The sequence below is a fragment of the Manis javanica genome, chromosome 11 (assembly GCF_040802235.1).
Source record: "Manis javanica isolate MJ-LG chromosome 11, MJ_LKY, whole genome shotgun sequence".
Classification (NCBI taxonomy): Eukaryota; Metazoa; Chordata; class Mammalia; order Pholidota; family Manidae; genus Manis; species Manis javanica.
Window position 1 is genome coordinate 57,286,644 of NC_133166.1, and position 26,134 is coordinate 57,312,777.

Below are 26,134 nucleotides of genomic sequence, written 5' to 3' on the forward strand. Positions count from 1 at the left end.
AAATAATAATGCCTTTGGCAAAATCAGTTATATGAAAACTCCATAATTGGCTTTACTAGCTTTATTTATAAAATACCCCAAAAGTTGAATGCCTGAAATAAATTGATTGTATAAAGTATGCTTTACCACATGCACCTGAAGTTACCCACCTTTTTGTCTTGTAAATATCTGCATTTCAGATATCTCAGTTGAAATCATAGACTCAGTTGATTCCCTAATAGGAATTGCACTTAAAAATCATTAATGAGAGCATGCTATATGCTAAGTGCATTAACATGCATTAGTTCAGTTACCACTTAAATCGATGTGATGTTGTTATTATAGGCAGTTAAAAATAAATTAATAGAGGTGCAGAGAAGTTAAATAATTAGCATACATTCACAGATTAGCAGAGCTGATTAGAACTCCCAAAATCCAACTCTGAAGTCCAAAGATTGTGAAGAACCAACAGAGGCTACAGCCAAAGACACCATTTACCTGATTGTGAGATGGACCCAACATGGGCACAGTCCCACAAAAAGGATCTGTCTTGGACCAAATTTAAGAAACTACCCTGCAGAAAGGTTCTGATTAAAAATGAATAAATAAAGAGGCATATTCTGGAAGCCTCAGATTCATTTTGTTTATTACTTAGGACATGCATAAGGAATGATGGGGAGATAAAGCTGTGACTAGTTTCGTTTGGAACAGGGAAGGCCTTTTGCAAAATACATGAATTGTTTTGTACAGTCAAAATCAAGTGCATGGTATTCTGCTGTAACATTTATTGATTTTTTGCCATTTCTGTTGGTTGTACAATCAACTGCTAAATGGTTTGTCTGATAGTTAAATATGATATGGACAAAAATAGGGATTTTCTTAGTGTAGACACAATAGTTATCTCAGCATTCTCAAGTTGATGCTACAACTAATGACTCTGTGGACATATATGAATTAACTGAACTAACCCAGGAGATATGCGGAAGACCAGATCAATGCACTAAAGGAGGGAAGAAATTACAGATTAAACAATGGGAATAAACCTTATTAAGGCAGGCAGAAAATAGTGTTGACTAAACAAATTCAAGGTCATGTACTTCTACCCCTTACCCTTCAATATCCATGGTCAACATCATTCAGCAGTCATGAACCTTATTTTCTCCTATAGAATTTGATGAGGCTTCAATTCTATTAAAACCTAGTAAAAACCACTACTAAGCAATATTGGTTGATTTAGATGAAATCTAGTGGCCATCTTGAGTACACAGTATTTAATTTTATACATGCTTACTGAGTATTAGCATTAGTGAGACTAGTCCATTTTTGTACTCAAACTCACTCAAAAAAGTATGGTTTCTTTCAAAACAAAACAAAAATATTGTTGTTAATTACTTATCAAAGAAAAGATAGTGCAGCAACCTAAGATTTTTTTCCAAAAGCAAATTTTATCTTAGATTTATATAAAACATATAAACCACTTCTGCAATTAGAGATAATCTTTAAAAATATCTGAGAAATATGTAAAAATAGAAGAAGAATTTACAGTGAGAAATCCAGATATTTAAACTTAATATTCAATCTCAAACAGTAAAGGGCAATAAGGAATTTTGTGGGTTGTTTTTTTTCCCAAATTATTCTGCTCATCTCATAGTTTATTTCATTGGTTGTATGAACAAGACATTTCTATAACTTTATGCACATTGACATGGTCAGATAACTGGAAATCCTGTAGGCCACAGAATGCTATAGCTGACAGTAAGAAGTAATCGAGTTTAATTACTAAAATTGGGACTGTCCAGCAAGAGATTACCTGGTGTACTAGTGATAGAAGGCACGTGACTGAACACTATGAGAGAGAGATCTGTGCCAGGAGGAAGGTACATAGATAGCACAACTTACAGTAAGTATATGAGGGGGAAAATCTAAGAGGAGAAACATTATAAAATATGGGTATGTTACTCAGATAAGTATTCATACACTTGTTTTTTCAGGAACAGGGTGAAATATGGTGGTTTTGTCTCAGGAATGAGGCAGAAATTCCACTTACAGAATTAGGCCACAAGGTCAGAACTGGGCATGGAGTTATGCCATCCTGACTCTAAGCCCTCTGAGTGTTGCCCTTTAGGAAGTAAAAGGTCTGAAAACCCAAGTCCAAATTCTGGTTCTGCCACTTATTATTTTTGTGACTTGGGGAAAAACTGCTTTATCTTTCTGAACTTCAGTTTTTTTCATTTACAAATTACTGTTAGGAGTATCTTATTCTGTAGGGATATCTTAAAAATTAAGTAAGAAAGCATATTTAAAAATGCCTCATATAGTACCTAGCACATAAGGGGACCTCAATGAATCTAACCAAATCTTCCATGAAAGTTCACCTCTTCACCCATAAACATTATCAAGATTAGGCCTAGAATTTGATGTGGAATAGGGAGAGAACTGAGCTTCAAATTGTCTTCCACTGTGGGGATTTTGTGCCAAGATGGCAAACTGTGGGAAGTTGGATTCAGAAGCTAATCATGGGCTTATTTCTCAATTAAACACTGTTCTCCCTTTTGTACCAGACAGTTCCACAAAAGAGAGTAAAACAAACATAATTGCTAACTCTTTCAGAAAAAGGACAATATGACAATGTAAGTGGTGTTTTTTCCCCATGAGAAAATGACCCAAATAATAATAAGAAAGTGACTGCCTTCATTCCTGCAAAGAGGAATTTAGCTTTCATGCAACTTCCCCCTCAACTATATGCAGCAGATGAAGGCCACTGAAGGTGTGTGGAAAGGGTTGCAAGAGGAAAGGGTCCTACACATGGCTCAACCTTACTGTAGTTGTACCTTCTTGAACCATTTTCACAAGATTAAGGCTGGGAAAGTTTCCTCTGGGAAAGATGTAAATGAGGGAGGCTGGCAGCTCAGCTGTGGAAAAGTAGAGGCAATGCATGAAGTTGGCTTACTGCAGGCATTTCATATGCATTTAATTGTTTGAAAAGTTATTGAGAAGAACTGCCAATAAAGTAATTCCTTGCTGCCAAAGAGAAGAATAAAAATAAATCCTCAGAATCTTGGACTACATAATAGTGTGTCTGCATCCCTATTTGGAAAGCTATGAAAGAAAATTTTAAGACCATGTTCTCTTGCTCTCATCATTTCTCTCTCTATACATAGATATAGATACAGACATATATGCATATATATCATACATAAGCTGTATATATCATATATAAACATTATATATGTAATATAATTTTCTCAACATTATATGATAATTTGGGAAACTTCTTATTTTGGGTATCAGTGAAAATCCCATAAAGAAACAAGCAAATGTTCAACCAGACAGTCTTTCATTAGTGCACTAATGCTGAGGTCCACAGTGTACTGCAGTATATCAAACAATACAAAGCACTTTATTTGAATCTTTGGCCACTACCACCCTATGCTTAAATGCATACAATTACTGCAATACATGTATTACAAATCGTAATTCTATTTTCCAAAATATATAGAAAGAGTAAGAGATAAGTAAATGCTGTCTTTTAGATGGTTAAGAAATTCAGAATTTTTTTTTCCCTTCAAAAACCACTCACACAACTCATAGTGATGGCTTCTCTCCAGTTAGGGACTCTGAAACTGATAAATATGAGTGAACCCCTGGGTTATTCATAAACCCCTATACAATGTATGCTAAATTTTCTATATGTATGTAATGTATATTTTTCTTGAGAGACAATCCACAGCTAACATCAGATTTTGGAATATGTGCTTAGATATATGATACCATTAAATATGAAAATATATAACTGCATTTGAGTATGCTTGCACTGAGTTGTATGTCAAAATTAAAATTGCATTTCTATCAAAAATAAGAATTATTGGAGGTATGGTGTAGGGGTACAACCCTTTCATTTTCTACTTCTGATTTTAATAATGGTAATAACAACAACAACAAAAATTGTACTCAAACATGAAGTTATACTTTCTGGAGTTTACTCTGAACAAACAGCCAGGGTATACAGACAAAGTTTCTAAAGAGTTGTTACACAAACATATATTATATGCTAATTAGGTATGTCAACAATGCAAGAGTATTATATTTTATGGTTCAAAAATCAATACAACTATCCCAAATATCGTTACCTAATAAGGATTTTGCTTTTAGAAAGGGACAACATACTTTCACTATAAATAGTGTAATCGTAAACTCATCCTTACTTTTGTCTATATTTGATTTTATACCAGGTTTTATCTATATGTAAATAGATTGAACACAGCAAAGAAATTTCCCTGAAATATTCAGGCTATTTCCTTTAATCTCCTGTGCTGTGATAGCACTGGGGTGAAAATTATTAGTTCCTTTATTTGTTCCTTTTCTAGCTTTTCCTCATTAGAGGGAGGATGGCCAATCCAATAGCTCCATACTCCCAGTGGCTGGAATCCTTTCAGGGTCAGTCTCAGTGTGCCATCCTTGCTATTTTTGGTCCTTTCAGACTGTCTGTACCTGGGCAACTGGGGGTTTCACATCCAGTCTCCAGGCATGTTAAGCATGGTCTGTCTTTATAAAGCCAGGCCAGTCTATGCTCTAGCTGTTCCAGAGTTCCTTCTCAAAATCGACTGTCACCAAAGTTACATATCCCAAGGTTTAGATTGAAGAGAGAGGTCAATTCCTTCACATGTTCTCCAATCCAGTACCCAAGCTCATATTTTGGCCCATTAAACTATTTTGTAACATACTCGATCACCTAGCACTATGAAATCGAAAAAGGATGAATGGAACCCTAAGCCAAACTTTCAACAAGAAGCATGGGGCTTCTTTTTAATGGTGTAATACTCTTTTATAGAGAAAAAATAAAACAAAAGCAAAAACACAATATGCTACCCATGATCTTGGCATAGGTATTAGATTCTGGGTGCAAAGCATGTGGGAATAACTGTAAATATCTTTGCCAAGTTTCTCTAGAAAACTTAGATCTGGAGCAACCACTGACCAAAATCCAACTGCATTAGTGTAAGTTTAAAGCATATGAGCATACTCAGTATACTGGTGAGAAATAGGTCTACAAACTTTACACAATTAATTGGTGTTAAAAACAGTTCACAATGTAGCCATTAATCCTCATGCTAAAGTGGGCAGGCAGAGTCTTCTCTCAACCGAGCACAGAATCCAGTTTGGTTACAAACTTCACAGCAAGGATTTGAGCCAAAAGCAACTTATTTTTTATACTATTTATATACTCAGTGCCAGAGAAAAATGTTAAACTCTGATTTCCCCTGCTTCAGGAGGGTAAAAGAGAAAGAACACTGGGGCACTTTTGGTAAAAAAAACAAAACAAAAAAAAAAACCACTCATATGAGAGATAAAATCTGTGAACCAGGAGAAAATTCTACCTCCTAAGTGGAATATAACTATAAAAACCATCTATTTTGAAGAAATTAATGATTCATTTCCTAAAAGTTTATTAACTAACTGATGCATGTAAATGTTTTAGAGCCCATTTGTCAGCATCTATTATGTGATGTTTAACATGAAACATAAAGGAATATGGCTAACAAGAGCCCTACAAACGATGTTTTGAAACAGTTCAGTCAATTTCAATAGATGAAACATTTCTACTAATGTAGGTCACAGTGTACCCTCAAAGGTCTTTAGGAATTTTTTTTTTGTGTGTGTGTGTGTGTGTGTAGATTATGTTCATTTTTGTTTGCCACTTGGAAAAAATAACAAGCTCTAAATTTTACAAAGGTAGAAGATATTGAAATACTGCTGAATTAAAATTTACTGGCTATTACAGGTAATTAATACGTTTAAGTTGAAGGTTCCTGATATTGGTTAACATGAATGTGGTGAGCCAGGATAAAAAGGAACCAGTTTCTTAAAATGAGTAGGGGCTGTGAAACAGGCTGTGGAAACAGCTCCCAACGAAAATGAATAAGCAATGAATAGGTCCAAATGCTAACATTGGTGACTGGGGTGGGACACTGGATGTGGCCTTAGCCAATACCCAAAACATAATCAGTTGAATCAAATCCATCAAGCAAATTATATTTTATTGGGAGTTCAAATATATATATTTGATTTTATCTCTTATATGAGTTCAATATATACATATACATACATACATACATATATATATATATATATATATATATATTTGAACTGAGATTATAATATAATGGCTATGGCTATCTAAATAATGACTCAGACCTATGAAACAAAACGAAAGCCTGTGTCCGGTTCGGCTGCCTCTCAACAGGCCCTGGGTTGCAGCTTCTACAAGATGAATCATAATGTGCCATAATGTGATGAGTCTACTCAATATCCTACTGACCTCCCAGTTGCTTCTCTTCTGTGGATTCTTGGCTTCCCTGATTTCACCTTGAAAATTTTATCACAGCTTCTCTTGTACTCTAGATCTTGATCTGGATAGGTATTCTTGCTCAAGCTGTAGCTGCTGAGTGACCCCCACTCTGCCTCATGCACACTTTTCACATTATTATCCTCAGGAGGAGTTTGACTCCTTTGGCTCCTACAAACAATGACATCCTTCTGGTATACGATCCATATCCCCATTCCTTGTACTAGGATAAAATTGCCTCTTCTATGACAGATCTATTAGCCATAACAAACCATTTATTTCCATACTTGTTATTGGAGCTCTTTCTGGTAGTCTGTGATTATTTAGGATCTAATACAAAATGGGTTTCATATGAAGGTCCAAAATCAATCAATTTATAGAAATGTATGAAGTCTACACAGAAATGGATTTTAAGGCCATATGAAGGCTGAATAAAATAGATTTCAGGGTCACACCCAGGTTTAGAAACAGTATTTTTATTAATACTAGTTAACAAAGATCTAGAATACAGCATCTCCCTTTGTCTACAAGTGGAGTTGAACCCATAGTAGCATGTAGCATATTTTCTTTCCAGCTTCTTTTCAACTTACAGAAACCCCTCTTCCTCATTCAGTTGGCTACAGCTTCAATCTTTACACTATGAAACACACTTATTCACAGTGAGAATGTGTTCCAGGCCTTCCAGTCATATTACCTGTCCTCACTTTAGTAATTCTGACAAAGGGTGAACAAATGACCCAGAAGCATATTGCTTTCTGGGGCTTGATATAAGATATCCAGGAACAAGCAGCACTCCCTTTTCCTCTGAACTTGCTATGAGATGATATATTTCTGGAGTTGCCAATAGACATCTTTTCTACTTGTGCAGAGGAAGATGATATTGTAAGAGGAAATAAGACCAACACGTGTGTGTACACATGTGCATGCACATGCACCCACAGAAAAAGCAGGGATAAGCAATGTTGAAAAATGGACAAAGAGAGGGTATTCTACAGTAACTAATAATTTTCTGATTCCTCCCATGAGGATTTATTTCTTTGTAGTTATTTGATTAGGTTTATTTGCAATTTATTTGAATTGCATCCTTTCTAGCTAAACGTAAATAATTTCCGTTTTGCTCAAGTCACTTTTTCCGATAAATATTAATTCAGTGCTGATAATTTGCTAGGCTACTTTTAGATAATGGAAGTACAGCTTCAAACAAAGCAGACCAAGCCCTGACTTCATAAAGCTCACGTTCTGATGGACAGTAAACAGTACATGTAAATCATTAAAATGTGTTAAGTAGGGATATATATGTTGAAGAAAAAAATAAAGCAGAGTAGGAATATGGGTGCTACTAATGATAAAGAGAAATTCAAAATTTGCATAGCATAGCCAGGGAAAATATTTTGAATTAGGCTTCTGTCACATATCACCACAAATATTTTATCACAATGTAATGTGGACCCATCACCTTGTTAAATTTACTTATCACCTTTTTCATTTTAATCTTTGGCATTACCTTGTATTGCCACTGAAAGCATCTATCCTACAAGACTATAGCATAATTTTACTTTGCAACATTTGTTTCACTTTTTAAATATTTTCATTTTATTTGTTTTTATCCTATAAGTACACTTAAGTCTATAGTATTACGTTGCTTCAAAAACTCGAATTCATACTCTTCATTTGAAGTAACAATAACTGGTCTACAGTAGTTTTTACCATGAGCATAGTTGTTTTATTAGCTTTTGCTTCAGTATTGTTGTATAACACAAACAAAAAACAAATCTCAGTGGCTTAAAACACCAAATATTTGACTTCACACTCATGGTTTGGCAGATTTTTGATCCCGTGATGGATCAGAGGAGGTTGAGAGAGATCAGTAGCAACCTGTTTCTTAAGGACATAGCTCAGAACTGGCATGTTATTATTTCCTTCCAAATTTTATTGGTCAGTCTAAGTCATAAGGTCAAACCCAACATAAATGGGATAGAGACATATATTCTACTCACAGTGCACCACCGCAAGGGCAGAGAGGAAAATAAGGATTTTTAATAAATAATATAATCTACCATAGTCATTAAGTGTAATTCTGTAGACTGAGTACTATAATACTAGGGAATGATCGAAATATGGCTACAACACGGGCATTCTAGAAACTTAGCAATATTGAAGTCATACAGGAATAACTGCTATAAAAGAGGTAAGTCTAAAAAAAATGTGTAAAGGTGATATGCCCATAAATGGGATATCTCTATATAGTTGCCTGAACTTCCCATGCTATTGTAGGCACCCCTGCCTTCTGCTGAAATTCTCTCCGTCACAATTGGGATTCTCCTTTCCACAGGCCTGCTTGGTATTCAATCCTCACCAATTTAACTTTGCTTCCTATATTTACCCCTTCTAACAGAATGTATATATGACTGTAACACATTTGTTGTTGCAATTTATCAAAAATGTGCTATAACCCAACAGCTTTCTGAGGGTGAACACTAGATAGTCACCTCTGTATACCCATGTTTAGTTTAGTCCCAAGCTGTAGGGATATTCATATATCAGACAATCTATTTAGTCTAAATGATTTTTGAAACTTCTTCCTACTCTGATATTATATGCAAAGTATTATGTTATCACAAGGGCTTGGGAGGTTGTTTTAATAAAGTATCAATGACTTTCTAGTCCTAACAATGCTAAAATTCCTTAACAACAATAATTAAAAAATTTATTTTGCTTGCTGCATTTAAATATCATTTGCTCCAACCTTTCGCTCCCACCTTGGATTTCTTATCCTCAGGGTCCTCTTTTCATTCAGGGTTCAGTTATGCTCAGTCTTTGGATTGCTATTCATTCTGTTGATGATTTCACAGCAATGATTTTGGCAGACAAAGCAACTCCTATGCAGAGCCAGCTGTTCACTCTGGCACCTCCACCACTGGAAGGGGTTGACTCAGATGTTTCTCCCACACCTGTGAATTGGCTGCCCAATTTTAGCCAGGTCCCATAAACTTAATTATCATGTTCTATTTCAAAATTTAAAAAATGTTAAGGGAACATGAATATAAATTCAGATATGGCTGCTTCCTGCCAGATCCTGCCATGTCCTCCCCAACAGAACACTACCATAAACGAATTAGTGTTTCTTCATCATCATTTTATTTTGATTTGTGTGATGTGAAAATGAAATAAACTCATTATGTTTGATTAATTCCAATGGTGAAAGCATCTCTGTGTTTGCCCATCAGATTGTGACTAAGATGTTTAATCCATGAGTAAGTTAAGGGTCCATTAATTATCTTGACATTTGATATGTCTATTTTTGAAGCATATTATACTTTGGACATCAAAAGGGTGAATTTTATAATAAAGTAAACCTGTAAATAGAGTTAGACATCAAACACTTTCTCATAACTTTTCCTTTTCTAACTCTCAGCCAACGATTTGCTGTATTTCTTCAAGGAATAATATTTTGGTATATTCTGAATAGCCATTTATATGATTAATACCTTTCTTGTTCTTCCATTTGTTTGGTCTATTGTGCAAACCAGTTGATCATAATTCCACATTTATTCTCCATAATCAAAACTAGGATACTGGCATAAAAATAGGCATATAGATCAATGGAATAGAATTGAGACTTCAGAAATAAATCATGGGCACCAAAACAACTTAATGATAAAAGAACTGTCTTTTCAATAAGTGGTGCTAGGACACTGGATACCCACATACAAATAAAGTTGAACACTGATATTTCAAAATCGATCAAACACCTAAATGTGAGAGATAAAACTATAAAACACTTAGAAGAAGGTAGGTGTGAATGTTTGTGACCAAAAATTAGGCAATGGTTTCTTAGATATGGCACTTAAAGGACAAGCAATCTCGGGAAAAAAATGGAGAAATTGGACTTGATAAAATGTTAACACTTTTTTGCTTCAAAGGACACTATCAAGAAAGTGAAAGGACACTCCATCAAATGGGAGAAAAGAGTTGCAAGTCATGTATCAGATAAGAGTCTTGTATCCAGAAGATATAAAGAGTTCCAATATAAAAATAACTCAATTAAAAATGGACAAAGGATTTGAATATACATTTCCCCAAAGAATACATAAATAACTAATAAGCACCTGAAAGATACTCACATCATCAGTCATTAGAGCAATGCAAGTAAAAACAGTAAGATGCCATTGCACTTTCACTATAATGACTATAATTAAAAAAGACAAACCATAACAAGGTTTGGTGAAGACATGGGAAAACTGAAACCCTTATTCATTGCTGATGGGACTGTGAAGTGGCACAACCACCTGGAAAATAGTTTGACAGTTCTTCAAATTAAGCATATAGTTACCATATGACCTAGTAAGTCTACTAAGTATATACCCTAGAGAAAACTTTTTCACACAAAAACTTGTACAGGAATGTTCACAGCAGTATTACAATAGCCCCAAAGTGCAAACAGCCCTAGTGCCCATCAACTGATAAGTGGATAAACAAAATGTAATATATCCATGCAATGGAATATTATTCAGCCATAAAACAGGGTGCAACACTGACATGCTACAAAAATGAACCTTGAAAACATTATGCTAAGTGAAATAAACCACACAAAAAGGGCCACATATTGCATGATCCATTTATATGACATGTCCAGAATAGGCAAATTCATAGACGGTAAACTAGAGGTTGCCACTGGCTTGGGGTAGGAAGAAATGGGAGTAACTGTTAATTGGGTATGGGATTTCTTTTGGGGGAGATAAACTTGTTCTGGAATTAGATAGTGGTGTTGATTACACAATCTTTTGAATATACTAAAAACCACTGAATTGTATATTTTAAAGGGGTGAAATTGATGGTATGTGAATTTTCAGTAATGAAAAATGAAAAGCTACTGATACAGTAAGCAACACTGAGGTGTCTCAAAATAATGACATTGAGTGAAAGAAGTGAGACTAAACAGGGGTATATACTATATGATTTCTTTTATATATTCTAGAAAATGCAAACTAACCTGTAGTGATAGGAGGCAGACAAATCAGTGGCTGCCTGATGAAAGGAGTGACAGGAGGGAAATATTACAAAGGGCATCAGTAAGTTTTTGGGAATGATGGATATATTCATTATCTTGATTGTGGTGATAGTTCCAGAGTTGTATACATATTATAGAACTTACCAAATTTTCTGCTTTATATATGTACAGTTTATTATATACCAATTATTTCTTAATAAAGTGGTTAAATGAAAAAAAAAAACACATACTGAACTAGGTGAGTAAATCATAACTTAGAGGGGGACAAGCCCAAATCTAGAAAATTGCTATTAATATTTTAGCTTATACAATTTTTATGATGAGATAAATTGGACCTGATGGGTAGCAGTCAATTTGAGAAATTTATGTCTGTAGTCCATGAGCCTCAAAATCAAATCTGTTCAATCATAAGAACCTCAGTGCTGACTAGTTTCCTCTCCACAAACTTTTACCCTTTTCATATAGATGTTGAATTTCAACTACAGAGTTTCTCATCAAGATCTCCACTACCCACTTCACATCTGGGAAGGAGTAGAGAAAAGACGTATCCTTAGGGAGCTCTCCAGTCTCCACCAGTGAGAGCTGCTGGCCTCTTGTCTTTTGCCTACAGACAGGGCAGGGCTGTGGGCTCTTCTACCAGTTTCTCAAAGCAAGGCTCTTTCAGGTCTGCCCCCTACTGTGGACACGGAGGAACTTCATCCAGAGCCTCCCTTAAGAGGCTCCTGATACATCACTCTGTCTCGGATAAAGCCCCAACTCGCTCCTGTTTTAGGGTAGGACTATGAGCAAAGGGGGAAAAAAATGGATTTCATGAAAACCATTTGAGAGGCACTAGTTAGCGACCAGACTTAAGAATCCATGCTGAACTTGTTTCTGCTCAGAGAGAAGAAAAGCAGACATTATTTACTTTGGCAAACTCAAGGACAGGGTAAAACTCAACTATTTTAACTTGAATACTAGAATTATGGAGAGAGGTACAGCTTTCTTAGCAAGCCAACAAAATAGTAGGGTAACTGCTCAAAGTTAGAAGAACTTTATGTTTAACTCTTATATTTCAGAAGAGATCACATGGATGGACAGATTAGCAGGCTCCTGACAATGGGTAATTGTAAAAATGTTAGGCCCAAAGAGCAGTGACAGCAGAAAACAAGGTCACGGGCATTTTTTAAGTCATGTAAAAATCATGCTCTAGATAAAGCTCCATGAGAAGTAGATCTTTTTATTTAACCCCAGTACCTAGAACAGTACCTAATAAAAAATTGTATTCAATAAATGCCTGAATAAGGTATTAGTTTCCAATGACAAAAATCATCTGTTGTCACTGAAATCCAGAATTACTTTAAAAAGAAAAGATTGTGTGTGTGGGTATTATGAGTAGACAAAAGAGTCATACATTTAGGTAAAGACTCAAATGGGTTTATAGCTTAAATATGCTAAAGGATCACTTTTTTATACCCAGGGATTATTATTTTTAAATCCTACTACTTGAAAAAGACAGAATAATTTTCTTGGCTCACAGATGATCCCAATTTGAAGGAGTGATGCTCAGAACAGAGAATTTACCCTACCTGATAATTGTTCTCCAGATTAGAAGTTCTCTGTATCAAATCCTTTTCACCTGGAATGTTCTTTCTCTGACCTGCTGCATGGCAGAAGCTAGTCCTCTTTTAGGAGGGAGGAATTCCCATTCATGCTGTATTAGTGCCTCTCCTAACCCAAATTATACTGTATTGTATCTCCACATATTTTCCTCATACCACTAGCACATTCCACTAATATTTTTTTGATTTTCTTTAAATCTGACTCCTCCAACTAGAATGTAAGCTTCATGAAGGAAAGAACCTTATCTATCTATTCTCTGCCCAATGTCCAATACTCAAAACAAAGACTGGTACATTATGAATAATTAATAAACATTTATCTATGAATAAATGCCTTTAAATATAACCACTTTAAAAGGAAAGCTAGTTGTATTCTTTGAATACTATAAAATTCTGGCTGGTCTCACCTGCAAAAATACTTAAGGATGTAGGCAGCTCCCAGTTTAGGAATTACAAGATCCTCTCCCTCTACAATACCCAACTGTGACTATTTCATTCCATTCTAACAATTTGATATTTTTTTGAACATCCATTATGAGCCAAAATTTTTATTAGACTCTAAAGATAGAAAGATGAAATAAGGCTTTCTATTGCTGCCCGTTTGGAGGACAAGGAACATGAAAAGATATGAAACCTGAATCCAAAGAAATTCTTTCTAGGTAGGTAATGCTGCCAACTGCTGACTGCAAGAGGAGAATGATGTGAATGATTCAGCTCAAGTTTGGGGACAGTCTGTGAATTTTAATTATCTCTATTCTCACTGTCTCCCATTGCCATGGATAATTGAAAGTTGGCCATATTGCTAGGTAACGCTTCATTCCCTACATAACTTGGCACTTAGAAAACATTTGCAAGAGAAGTAATTACAGCAGTTGTCTCATCTGGAGTGGGTGGAGGGTGGATATAACTGAGTCTTGATATTTGTGCTCTTTCAACATCTTTACAAGGTAGATTTTTCAACCTAGGTTTGAAAATCTTCAGATATAAATGTTCAGTTGCTATACATTTCAACCTGTGTGGGGAGGCGGGGAGAGAGAAGTATCATCCCAAGGGCTCCACTCTTCAGTCCTTACATAAGGGCGCTCTGAACAAGAACCAGTATGGCCCCTCATCCCCCTTGACATAGGTCTATCAGTGAGGTTATGCTCAAGCTAAGATTAAACAAAGATTTGAAGACAAAAACAAAACAAAATGCACCTTTGGGAAAATGTTTGGGAAGGTGCTGGCGTTATTGTTTGCACTGCAGACTTATTGGTGCTTTGGTGGAAAGGATTTAAGGGATTTTTCAAATTGCTTTAAGCACCTCCTTTGTTTATTTCACCACCTTTCCTCAGCTACCACACTTCCTAAGTTCATGCTTTGTCACTGAAATAGTGTAGACTTTCTAAAGCATGGCATTTGAGACAATCATCTTAAAGCTTGAATGCCTGGGCAGACATGCTATGTTTGACCCTTCCTTTTTAATAGCCATTCCCAGACAGTCTTCTGTGCAGGTAGCTGCACAACCTCTCAAATACTACTAGGACTCACTGTGGCAACAAGCAAAGCAGAGATATTTTTCCAGCAAGAGGGAAGCACAGGCATTCTAGTCCTGGGCTGAGTGAGATCCATTTGCTGTTACCAATATACCACAGTAGTTACTAATATGTCAGTGGGACAGAGGCACAGCTTATATTGTAAGGCCTTATATTATATATCAGGCATAGCTCAGAAAGTATATCAAATGAGGGTGTCTGGGTCAAAACAATAAAGCTCGATGATACCTGAAAAACCATCAGGATTTAGAATTAAAAATGTCAATAACTTCAGCTCTGAGTGAGTGGTGTTTGCTTTTGCTTCTGTTTTAGTAATCCTTCTATTTTGGAGTTGCAGATTGTACTTTTCAGAGTATATTACAATTCTCTTTCCAATTCTTTCACTTCCTGTTAAAATTTTTAAAAAGAAAAAGGAAGAACCTTTTAAAGTTTAAAGTTATCATAAGTTATGATATGGGTAAGTTTCCTTGGCCGCTCATTACTAAAGGAGCTGTCTCAGGCAAGTGATTCCTACAAAATCACATGAGAGGTCCTGAATTTTTTTTAAAAGAAGAAAATAAACTTTGTAATATAATTACTGAAATCATTTTTCCTCACTTTCATCAGAACTTCATCAAGGTCTCCTACTGCACTACCTAATTTGTGGAAAAGCTGGTGTGGATGGCTAATTCACAGCATCCTGGAAACATTGCTGAACCTCTGGATTAGTCTTGGACCTTCTGCTATGTGCTCCTGTGTGTCCTGTACATCTCCTTTGCAAAACTTAGGACAATGGCAATTGATTATGTGTGTGGGTTTTGCTGACTAAACTCTACACATGTGTCATTATGCTAAGTGCTTTGCAAATGTTATATAATGTAATCTGCAATAACTTTGTGAACAAGATAACTTTAAGTTAGCATTACAGGAATGAAAAATGTGTCAGAGATGTTAGGTACCTTCCTCAAGGTCACATACTTTGTAATTGGCAGTACCCTGATTGACCAAAGGTTATGGGACTTCTATGGACACAATGACCACTATGCAAAACTGACTTCACAATTGATAAACTGCCAGATTTTTTTACAAGTACTTTTCAGCTGCTTTTTAGGGGTAGCTAGTTGAAGAATGCAATGCAAGATAGCTGTCCCCATCTTTGTATAGACCCCTTAAGACTTACTAAGAAATAATTGCAAAATGTAGCCACACAAGATAGGAGCAGATTGCAAAAAGAATGGTAGGGTGTGTGGGTAATGGATAGTATTTAGTTAGATATGTATACATACAAATATTTACTTAATTGTATTGTGATTTCTAGATTTATAAATGGATATGCTAATTTTTTTAAAAAACAGCAAAGGAATAATGAAGAAGGTATCAAATCACCCCACATCCTGCCACTGAGAAATAACAATTGCCAACATATAGTGAGTTTCAGGATGTTGAAATTATGTGTGTGTGTGTGTGTGTGTGTGTGCGTGCGTGTGTGTATATCTTGTGATCTTGTCAACCATTCTATCAGGATATGCAGTATCATAAAATTGTTATTTATAAAGACATTAAGGAACATGGATTCATATTCTCCATAATTAAAAAAAATATATTGAGATTCATTTCAATTAGAGTTGACATATGTAACAGAAATGTTGGCTTTTAACTAAACTAAAATAGTTACTGAACTTTAAGAAGTGTTTCTTAACAGTAAAAGGTATTACTAAAGGTTCTCAATATAAAATTTAATTAAAAACTATGAGAAATATTGAGGTTAAAATAATTAGCTTTTAATGACACTCTACAAGTTTAATCAAGCTTAAACTATATCAATTGACTGCTATAAAAATGAGAACTTCATTCTCCTTTCAATTTTCTTAATTAGGTTAAAATTTAAAACTGTCAGTAGTCTTAACATATGTATTACTTTCTGTAATCTCTATTTGAAATTGATTTAAAATCGACTAAATGCTCACTACCAGCCCCCACATATATTCAGTCCTAAGTTCTTTATTATTAATTAATTCCTCTGTGGGTTAGATTTCATTATCAAGATTTTTTATCCTGCAAGATAAATGCATGGGTACTATAATTGTTGAATTCTTGACTTTTGAGATTGTCTTTCTCTTGGCTTAATTTAAATAAACCCAGAAAATTTGCCTGGGTTTAAATTATCTGTGATATTTTGTGTCAAAACATAACATACCAGTTTTCTGAAGAAAACTTGGCTTTAAATTTCCTCTTCATTAGTAACTTGTTTTTTCTGCCTAGACCCTGAATTACTTCTAATCCTTAAAGATCAGCATCCCCAAGTATGTTTTAATTTTGATCTTTCAGTTTTATTTCCATACCACTCACCAATAAATTGTGTATCCTTTTGAAATGGAGAGTCAAGTTTCATTTCAAGAAGATATTTATAGCATTATTTAACAAATGTTATTGTCACTTATATTTTTAAGCACTTAATATTTTTTAAAGAGCTGAAGTAATTTCAATATTTCTTAGTATTTTTTATAATGGTTCTATGCTAAAAAAATGACACCTCATTTTTAACTTTTTTCTAGATTTTCTCTACAAGAGTCAAAGCAATTTGACATGTCAATGACACCAATTAAAAGATACATCATCATTTTAAGAATGAAAACATGCTGTCCCTTATAATTTGGGTGCTATTTATTAGATATGTACCAATTTAAGAGTTAAATATATAAAAAGAAATATGTTTTAGAGTTAATGAAATATGAAACCATTTTTATTTTCAGGTGAAGAAATCTAATCAGGTTTAGTAAAGAGACTTGGCTAAGTCACTCAAGTACCTGAGATAGATAGTGGTCATGCTTTTTCTATTTACCTAAACAGCTCCCTTAATTCTAAAGCATGTGTTGGTGATGCTAGAGCTAGAAATCTAAGCTCACAGTAACAAAACTAACAAAAGTATCAAAATACTTTCAAATAAAGATGTCTGCTTTCACTCTAATTTCTGATAGTCATCATTTTAAACAAGCCACATGTAACCTGAAGTCCACATCTTCTTTGCTGCAAAGGTTGACCTGAAGATTATGATCTTTTAATTTTCTTCCTTTCATTTGTAGATAAAACTGAAACTAATGGTCTACGGATTATATTGCATGCCCAGCATTTAGAATGGCCTATTACACTGTAGTTGAACCTTCATTGTTTGGTATTTTATCTTATGACTGATGGAAATTCTATGACCTTTTCAATAGTACATTCTCTCTTTCAATGTATAAATTATATCATCTGAATGTGACTAGGTTTCAAATGGTTATGAAAAGAACTCTTTAGTTTTCATTTTGTTCAAAAACATCATAAAGAAAAAAATAAATTCTTAACATGAATAATAGGATCAGTGGCTGTTAAGAAGGAAATCCATATTAAAAGGAAACTGTGGTTCATTTTGAGTGTAACCTATCCCCAAAGATTGCCTTATAATATTATCTTAGCACTGAAAACTTTTATTAGAGGTTGAAGATATGGTATCCTGTCCCAGCTTCACAAGAAATCACTGTGTGAGATTTGGCATGTCAATTAACTGATCTGAGGCTGAATTTCATGACCACTCCTACATAGAGTACATAGGAAAATGTACCTTATAGCTGAGCAGGTATAAGCCCAGGTATAACTGAAGTGATACTATTACAAAAAAGTGGATGATAAAAATTTATATTGGGGTGTTAGTACCAGTGTCGGTCACAAAATTGGGGTGTAAGTACCAGCGTCGGTCACAGAAAGCTAAAAAATTGCAATAAAAATAAAACATAAATGTAAATACTTTAAAGATACAATGTCTTATTGGTAAATGCTTTCTTCTTTAGATCTCTTACAAATTTTCAGGTAGAAAGTAATAGCTTGTTTTTTTTACTGCTTAACAATAGTATAGTTGAAGCTGGAATCTCTGCCAAGTTTAGTGAAATACTTGAGTCAACCAAAATTGTTTTTAGTGAAATACTTGAGTCAACCAGAATTGCAGCAATCGAATCATTTAAACAACTTATGATGCAATTAGTGACACAGGTGAGGGCATTTAAAATGCATGTTAGTTTTTATACTGTCCCATTAAAATAAAGAGGCATTTTGTTGAAGCAAGATGATTATCTCTAAGATATTGTTCTTTCATCAAATTTCCCAATTTAACCCACTTCTGTGTTCTGCAGGGTTTGAGTAAAGAGTATGATAATTGAATTGCTTTAGCTAATGATATCCCCTGATGAGGACGCAGGAAAGCAGAGCAAAGTTTTGAACAGCTGAAGGTGCAATTTGGCTTGGCATGAACCTGCTTTCTTGCAAGAGATGGAAGGGAAAACAAAACAAAACAAAACAACAATAAATGACTTTTTGAACTACTGTACTTTAAAGATAAATAAAAAAATCCTTTTGAAGGAAAATTTTCTTAGAATCTGTATCTTCACAGTATGAGGTGCAAGCAGTGACTTTTCGATATTTTAAACAATTTGTACATTGTATTTGGACAAAAAATTGAGGCAAATTTGCATATCAAAATGTTCTAATTAACAGCCCCTCCACTTCAGAAAGCAAGGTGCCATGAAGTTTGGAGGCAATTTTTTTTTACCCCACCATGACCCAATCAAATAAAAGTGTTGTTGTTTTAAGAGTGGCATAAATTATGGCTATGGCTGATTGAAGAAACTGGCAAATCCTCTCCTCCAAAAGCAACTAGAAAGCTGAACAAATAGACCAAAATCACAACAATACAAACCAGGAAAATAATTTCAGTGCTCTAAAAAATCAACCAAAGTCAAAATATAATCTGGAAAGTATTTATGGTTTGAAAACTGCTGGACATTGAGTAAGAACAGTGGAAATTGATGGCATTCTGGCGAGGTATGCCCCCATCACTCCTTCTCCCATCCCAGTTCAGCATGGTGGTTCTGCCAGGATGGGTCAAGCCACAAGGATTTTCTGATTCTCTATAGCAGCCAAAAGAGGATTACCTTATGTGAAGTTACAGGTGTCACTCATGCCCAGGAACACTATCAGTGGATGTAACTTTACAGAGTAAGATAAATTGGGGAGGTCACCATGTCATGTCTACTAGATTGACATATTGTGGTTAGGAGATGAGCATATTTCTGATGAAGACAGATCACTATGCAGGAGATAAATGAAGAAGCAGACAAAATATTTGATAAAATAGTGACTAAAAACTTCCAAATTTGATGAAAACAATCTGCATAACCAAGAAACTTGAAAAGCCTAAGTAGGATAAACACAAGGAGATTCATATTTAGGTACATTATATTCAAACTGTTGAAATACAAAGACACAATCTTGAGATCAGAAAGATAAAACAATTCATTATATTAACAGGGGAACATAAACATTACTATTTCTTATTAGAAACAGTGGAAGTCAGAAGGCAGTGGGATAACATAGTGAAAGTTACAGAAAAACAATGCAAATGATCAAAGAATTCTATATACCACAAAACAATCCTACAAAAATAAAGGTGACATAAAACTTCAGATTTTTTTTTGCTAGCAGGACTGCCTTAGAAGAAATACAAAAGGAATTCCTTCAGGCTGACAAAAAATGACACCAGATCATAACTGAAATCCATGGGAACAAATTAAGATCACAGGAAGTGGTGCTTGAGTTAATATAAATATTAGCAATCTAAATATATAATATTTATATAAATCCATAGAAAATATATTTTTCTCAACTTTTATAGAAGGCAAAAGATTATACAAAGTGGTAAGAACACTGTATTGTTTGGTTTCATAATATATACAACTATATATGTATATATATAGCAATAGCAAAGTAGAAGGGAGAAGGAATGAAAGTATATAACAAAAAATAGTTAGATAATTTAACCAAAATTGGGTTAATACTAACCGGAAGCAGCATGTGATAAATATGTATATTATAATCCTTAAAGCAACCATTCAGAAAATAACCCAAAATATTCATTTAAGAATCAACATGACGAATGGAAATGCTACATTAAAAAATATTTATTTAGCAGGCAAACCAGGAACAGATGTTCAATAAGTGATAGGATACCTACAGATTACAAATGACAAAGACAGACCCAACCACATCAATAATTGCTTTGAACAGGAATGGTCTAGATTGCCAGACAGAATATTTTAAACAAATAAAAATGAAGACCAACTATAAGCTGTTTACAAGATATCCATTTTAGATTAAGAGACAAAAATAGATTGAAGTAAAATGATGTGAAAATATTTATCATGCAAACAATAAACATAGAAAAGCTGGAATGCTATATGAAAATAAAGATAAAATAGACTTTAAGACAAGAAATATTATGAGACAAGCAGGGAATTTCATAATGATGGAAGAGTCAGTGAATCAGGAAAATATAACAATTATAAACACATATACACCTAAAATGCCATCAAAATATGTAAAGAAAAAAATGGACAGAACTGAAGGGAAAAAGAGATCATTCAACAATTGTGAGAAAGTTTGATACTTTACTCCCAAAAAGTGATAGAACTAATCAGAAAAATCTGAAACTACATAAAATACTTGACAACAATATCAGCCTAAGAGGTATCTATAGTAATTCCATACATGATAACCCATATTCTTTTCATAAACTATTCTCCAGGAAAGAACATATGCTAAACAATAAAACAAATTTTAATGCATTAAAAAATATTAAAATCATACATAGAATGTTATCTGACCACAGTGGAAATACATTATAAATCAATATGCCAAACTTCCTAATATTAATTTAAACAATGCTATTCTAAGTAATTCATGAATCAAAGGAGCAATCCAGCAAAATAGGAAAGATTCCAAAATGAAAATACAACATAAAATTTACATGAAGCAGCTAAAACAGCACTTAGAAGGAATTTGTAGCCATTTGTCCTTTATCAGAAAAAAGAAAGTCTCAAAATAATAATCTGAGCTTCCACCTAAGAAACTAGATATCCATGATAAACTAAACCCAAAGCAACTAGAAGTAAGGAAATAAAAAATATATTAAAAGAGATATCAATGAAATAGAAAGCAGGTAAATAATTGAGAAATCAATGAAACTCAGTTTGTTGTTAGAAAAAATTTTCATGCAAATTACCCAAAATAAGAAGGAAATAAAAGGACATTAATGACCCTAGAAAAATAAAAGTAAATTATAAGGCTATTATGAATAACTTTATGACAACAAATTGTACAACCAAGGTGAAACAGAAAACTCAGAAAGAAATTATCAAAACTGAGGAAGAAATAGAATATGTGATTAGACTTACAAAATTAAAGGATATTAAATTGGTAATTGGAAATATTTCTCCAAAGAAAAATCCAGGTCTGGGTGAATTCTATCAGAGATCCCTATCACATTATATCTTTTAATACATTTTTTTTTTAGTGTAAGAGGAGGGAGTGATGCAATGGATCACTTACCAATCCATTTTCTGAGACAAGTATTGTTCTGTTGCCCAATCCAAACAAAGATAATCCTCCCACTTTGCCCCACCACAAAAAAAGAACTACAAACATTCCCCTCAAACATATATGCAAAATCCTTGACAAAATATTAGTAAGCTAAATAAAGTATTATACACCAAAATTGTGTTAGGTAGTTCAGGTTGTATGACAAGGTATCATAGAGTAGATGGCTCAAAGGATAGAAATTTATTACTCACAGTTCTGGAGGATGGTTGACCCCAAAATCAAGGTGTTGGATGATTTGATTGGTGAGAGCCCTTTTCCTGGTTTGCAGATAGCATTCTCTTCATTGTATCCTGACATGGTGGAAAGCAGAGAGAAAAGTTCTCATGTCTGTCTTGTAAGTGAACTAATCTCATCATGAGGGCTCCATCACTTCCCACAGGCCCTGTCTCCAAATATCATCACACTAGAGGTTAGAATTTCAACACATAAATTTGGGGCAGGACACAAACACAGTCTATAACAATAACCAAGTGGTATTTATATAAGAAATGCAAGGTTGTTTTTAATATATGAAGATGAAAAAATGCAATATAATACATAAATACATGATCATCTTATTAAGCACTGAAAAAAAAAGGAACTGGGAGAATCCAACACATCCATGATTTAAAAAAAGGATGAAGAAATATCAGCAAGCTATAAATAGGAAACCTTTTCAATCTGATAAAGGACTTCTATGAAATACCTACACCTAACATAACCCTTAAGGATGAAAATTAATGCTTTACTCCAAATATTAGGAATAAGTATGTACATTCTTACATCTATTCAAACCTGTACTAGAGGCTCTTTTCATGGCTATCTGACAAGAAAACAAAGTAAAATTATCTTAGTTACAGGAATGATCTTCTATATAAAAAAATCCTACTGAATCTTCAAAAATACTATTAGAACAAATTAATGAGTTTATCAAGATTACAAGATACAAGATAAAACCAATTGTATTTCTATACACTAGCAGTTAATGGTACAAAAATGCAATTTAGGAAACAATTCAATTTACAGCAGCATAAAAATATAAAATACCTGGGAACATATATTTAATATTCAAAGATGTGTATTGCTTATGCACTTAAAACTACAAAGCATTGTTGAAAGAGCTAAATAAATGAGGATGCATGTTAATAGATCAAGTATTCTCATAGATCTAAATGTGAGAATTAAACTATAAAACTTCTAGAAAATAAAATCATTACAGCCTTGAGTTTGGCAAAAGATTTTTGCACTTCAAACATGATCCATAGAAGAATTAATTGATAAATTGGACTTCACCAAATTTAAGTGTTTATTTTTATATCTAATGTTAAAAAAATAACATTATGAAAATAGAAAGTCAAGCCATAGACTAGGAGAAAACATTTGAAAATTATATATCTTATAAAAGACTTGTATGCAGAATATATAAGTAAACTTAGAACTCAATGAGAAAAAAGTAATCCAATTTAAAAGTCAGCAAAATATTTGAATAGACATTTGACCAAAGAACATATGTAAATGGCTAATAAGGTGTTGCAAATATACTTACACTATTAATCATTAACAAAATGCTAAACTCACAAAGAGATACAACTATATACCCATTTGAATGGCTATAATCAAAAAGTCAGACATTAAGTGCCAGAATATTGAGACACTGGAGATATCATGTCTTACTTGTGGAAAGATAAAAATGGTACAGCCACTTTGGAAAATGTTTCTTAAAAAAAAAAGGGTATATATTTACCATACAACCCAACAATTTTACTTCTAAAAACCAATACAAGGAAAATGAAAAGACAAGTCCACATAAAAACATATGAGTAAATGCTCCACATTGCTAATCATCAGAGAAATGCAAATTAAAATCACATGAGATATCATCTCATACCAGTTAGGATGGCCATCATCCAAAAGACAAACAACAACAAATGTTGGTGAGGATGTGGAGAAAGGGGAACCCTCCTACACTGCTGGTGGGAATGTAAACTAGTTTAACCATTGCGGAAAACAGTATGGAGGTTCCTCAAAAAACTAAAAATAGAAATACCATTTGACCCAGGAATTCCACTCCTAGGAATTTACCCTAAGAACGCAGCAGCCCAGTTTGAAAAAGACATATGCACTCCTTTGTTTATCGCAGCACTATTTACAATAGCCAAGAAATGGAAGCAACCTAAGTGTCCATCAGTAGATGAATGGATAAAGATGTGGTACATATACACAATGGAATATTATTCAGCCATAAGGAGAAAACAAATCCTACCATTTGCAACAACATGGATGGAGCTAGAGGATATTATGCTCAGTGAAATAAGCCAGGTGGAGAAAGACAAGTACCAAATGATCTCACTTATCTGTGGAGTATAACAGCAAAGCAAAAACTGAAGGAACAAAACAGCAGCAGACTCACAGAACCCAAGAATGGACTAACAGTTACCAAAGGGAAAGGGACTGGGGAGGATGGGAGGGAAGGGAGGGATAAGAGGGAAAATGGGGCATTACAATTAGCACACATAATGTAGATAGTGGTGGGGGACAAGGGAAAGGCAGTATATACAGAGAAGACAAGTTGTGATTCTATAGCATTTTACTACACTGATAGACAGTGACTGTAATGGGGTATGTGGGGGGGACTTGATATTGCAGGGAGTCTAGTAACTATAATGTTGTTCAAGTAATTGTACATTAATGATACCAAAATAAAAAAATTAAAAATAAATATATAAATAAATAGAAGAAAAAAAACATATGAGTGAATGTTTACAGCATCATTATTGCTAAAACCTCTGGTGTGGAAACAACCCAAATGTCCATCAACTGAAAAAAGGATAGACAAAAGATGGTACACCCACACAGTGACATATTACTCAGCCATGAAAAGGAATTAACTACCAAAGCATGCTTACAATTTGGATGACCTCAAACCTGGCAGGATAAGTATTAGAAGCCAAAAGTAAAAAATCTACAATGTATGATTTTATTTATATGGATTTTCTAGAAAAGGAAGATTTACAGAGAATTAAAATCAGTGGTTTCCTCGGGTTGGGTGTGGGAAGAGGGATTAATTTTGGGTGATTGCAGAATGCTGTATGTCTGGATTATGGTGAAGGTTGTCCAACTCTATATTTGTTTACATTGCAAATTTATTATTTTTGAAGTTAACTGAAAAAAACATTGTTAGATTTGGTGCATTTATAGTTAAAAATTGATCATTAATTGAAATAATTCATTGAAGAAAATAAAGGGAAACCTTTATTGAGATCAGCCTAAAAAAGAATAAGTAAGTAAAATCTAATTTGTTCTTGTTCTCAGGTTAGAATGTTAGGAGCAGGAAGGATATATGACTTTTTCTGTCTTCTATTTACAGGTTTACTCTCTTCAATTCTAGAATTATTCTCTTTCCACAGTTTTAGGACTAAAGCTTTTATGCAAAGTTGGTCCATGGAATCCATCTTTGACAGTGAGTAACTGTCAGTCCATCTTTGACAGTGACAAAGTAACCAATTCAACAGAAAAATTCCATTTCATTACAACTATGCCTGATATTGGAAGACTTATTCTATCGTCATCCTATTATTATGGTCTATTTTGTAGATGAGGTTAAATAAAAGGCAAAACAACTGATAGAAAAAGCCAAGTCCAGCTTTAATCATTGATAATTCTACCATTTACTAGTGGAGGGCCATTGAGAAAATTATTGACATTTTTTATCCACAGACTCCTCTAGAAATGGGGATAATGGTAATATCTGTCTTCCTCACACAGTAATTTTGAGCACTAAATGAGATTTATATACAAACAACTTAATGTAGGTTTTGACACTTCAAAATATCTGAAATATGACCACTTTTCATCTCTTCCCCTCTAATATCCCTAGTCCATGATAGCATCATTCTTTCCTAAACAATGAAAATAGCTGTTGAATCAGTCTTTTGTTTCTGCCATTTTCCTCCTATGAAATATTGTTCACAGAGAAGATGTTTCTAAAATGTAAATCAGATTATGTTATGCTCTTGCTCTGAAACCCTACAGTGGTCTCCTATAAATTCTTATATGATCTGGCTTCCTACTTTTTCTCTGGCCTTATTCCTACTAATATTCCCCTTGATCACTGAATCAGCCTGACCTTATAATTCCTTAAAGTCAGAGAGAATGTATTGCATCATAAAGTATTTGCCCATTCTGTTAATTGTCTGTAATATTCTTCCCTCAGGTAATCAAATAACATTCCCTCATT

The 26,134-nt window shown here is 34.0% G+C and overlaps 1 long non-coding RNA gene across 1 annotated transcript in view; it reads right to left on the reverse strand.

Moving 5' to 3' along the window:
- The window catches only part of LOC140844276 (uncharacterized), a 414,430-nt gene that overhangs the window by 386,352 nt on the left and 1,944 nt on the right, over positions 1–26,134 (reverse strand). Inside the window, exon 2 of the long non-coding RNA XR_012122424.1 lies at positions 22,110–22,208. This is a non-coding gene — a long non-coding RNA (uncharacterized lncRNA). The remainder of the gene's footprint in view (positions 1–22,109; positions 22,209–26,134) is intronic.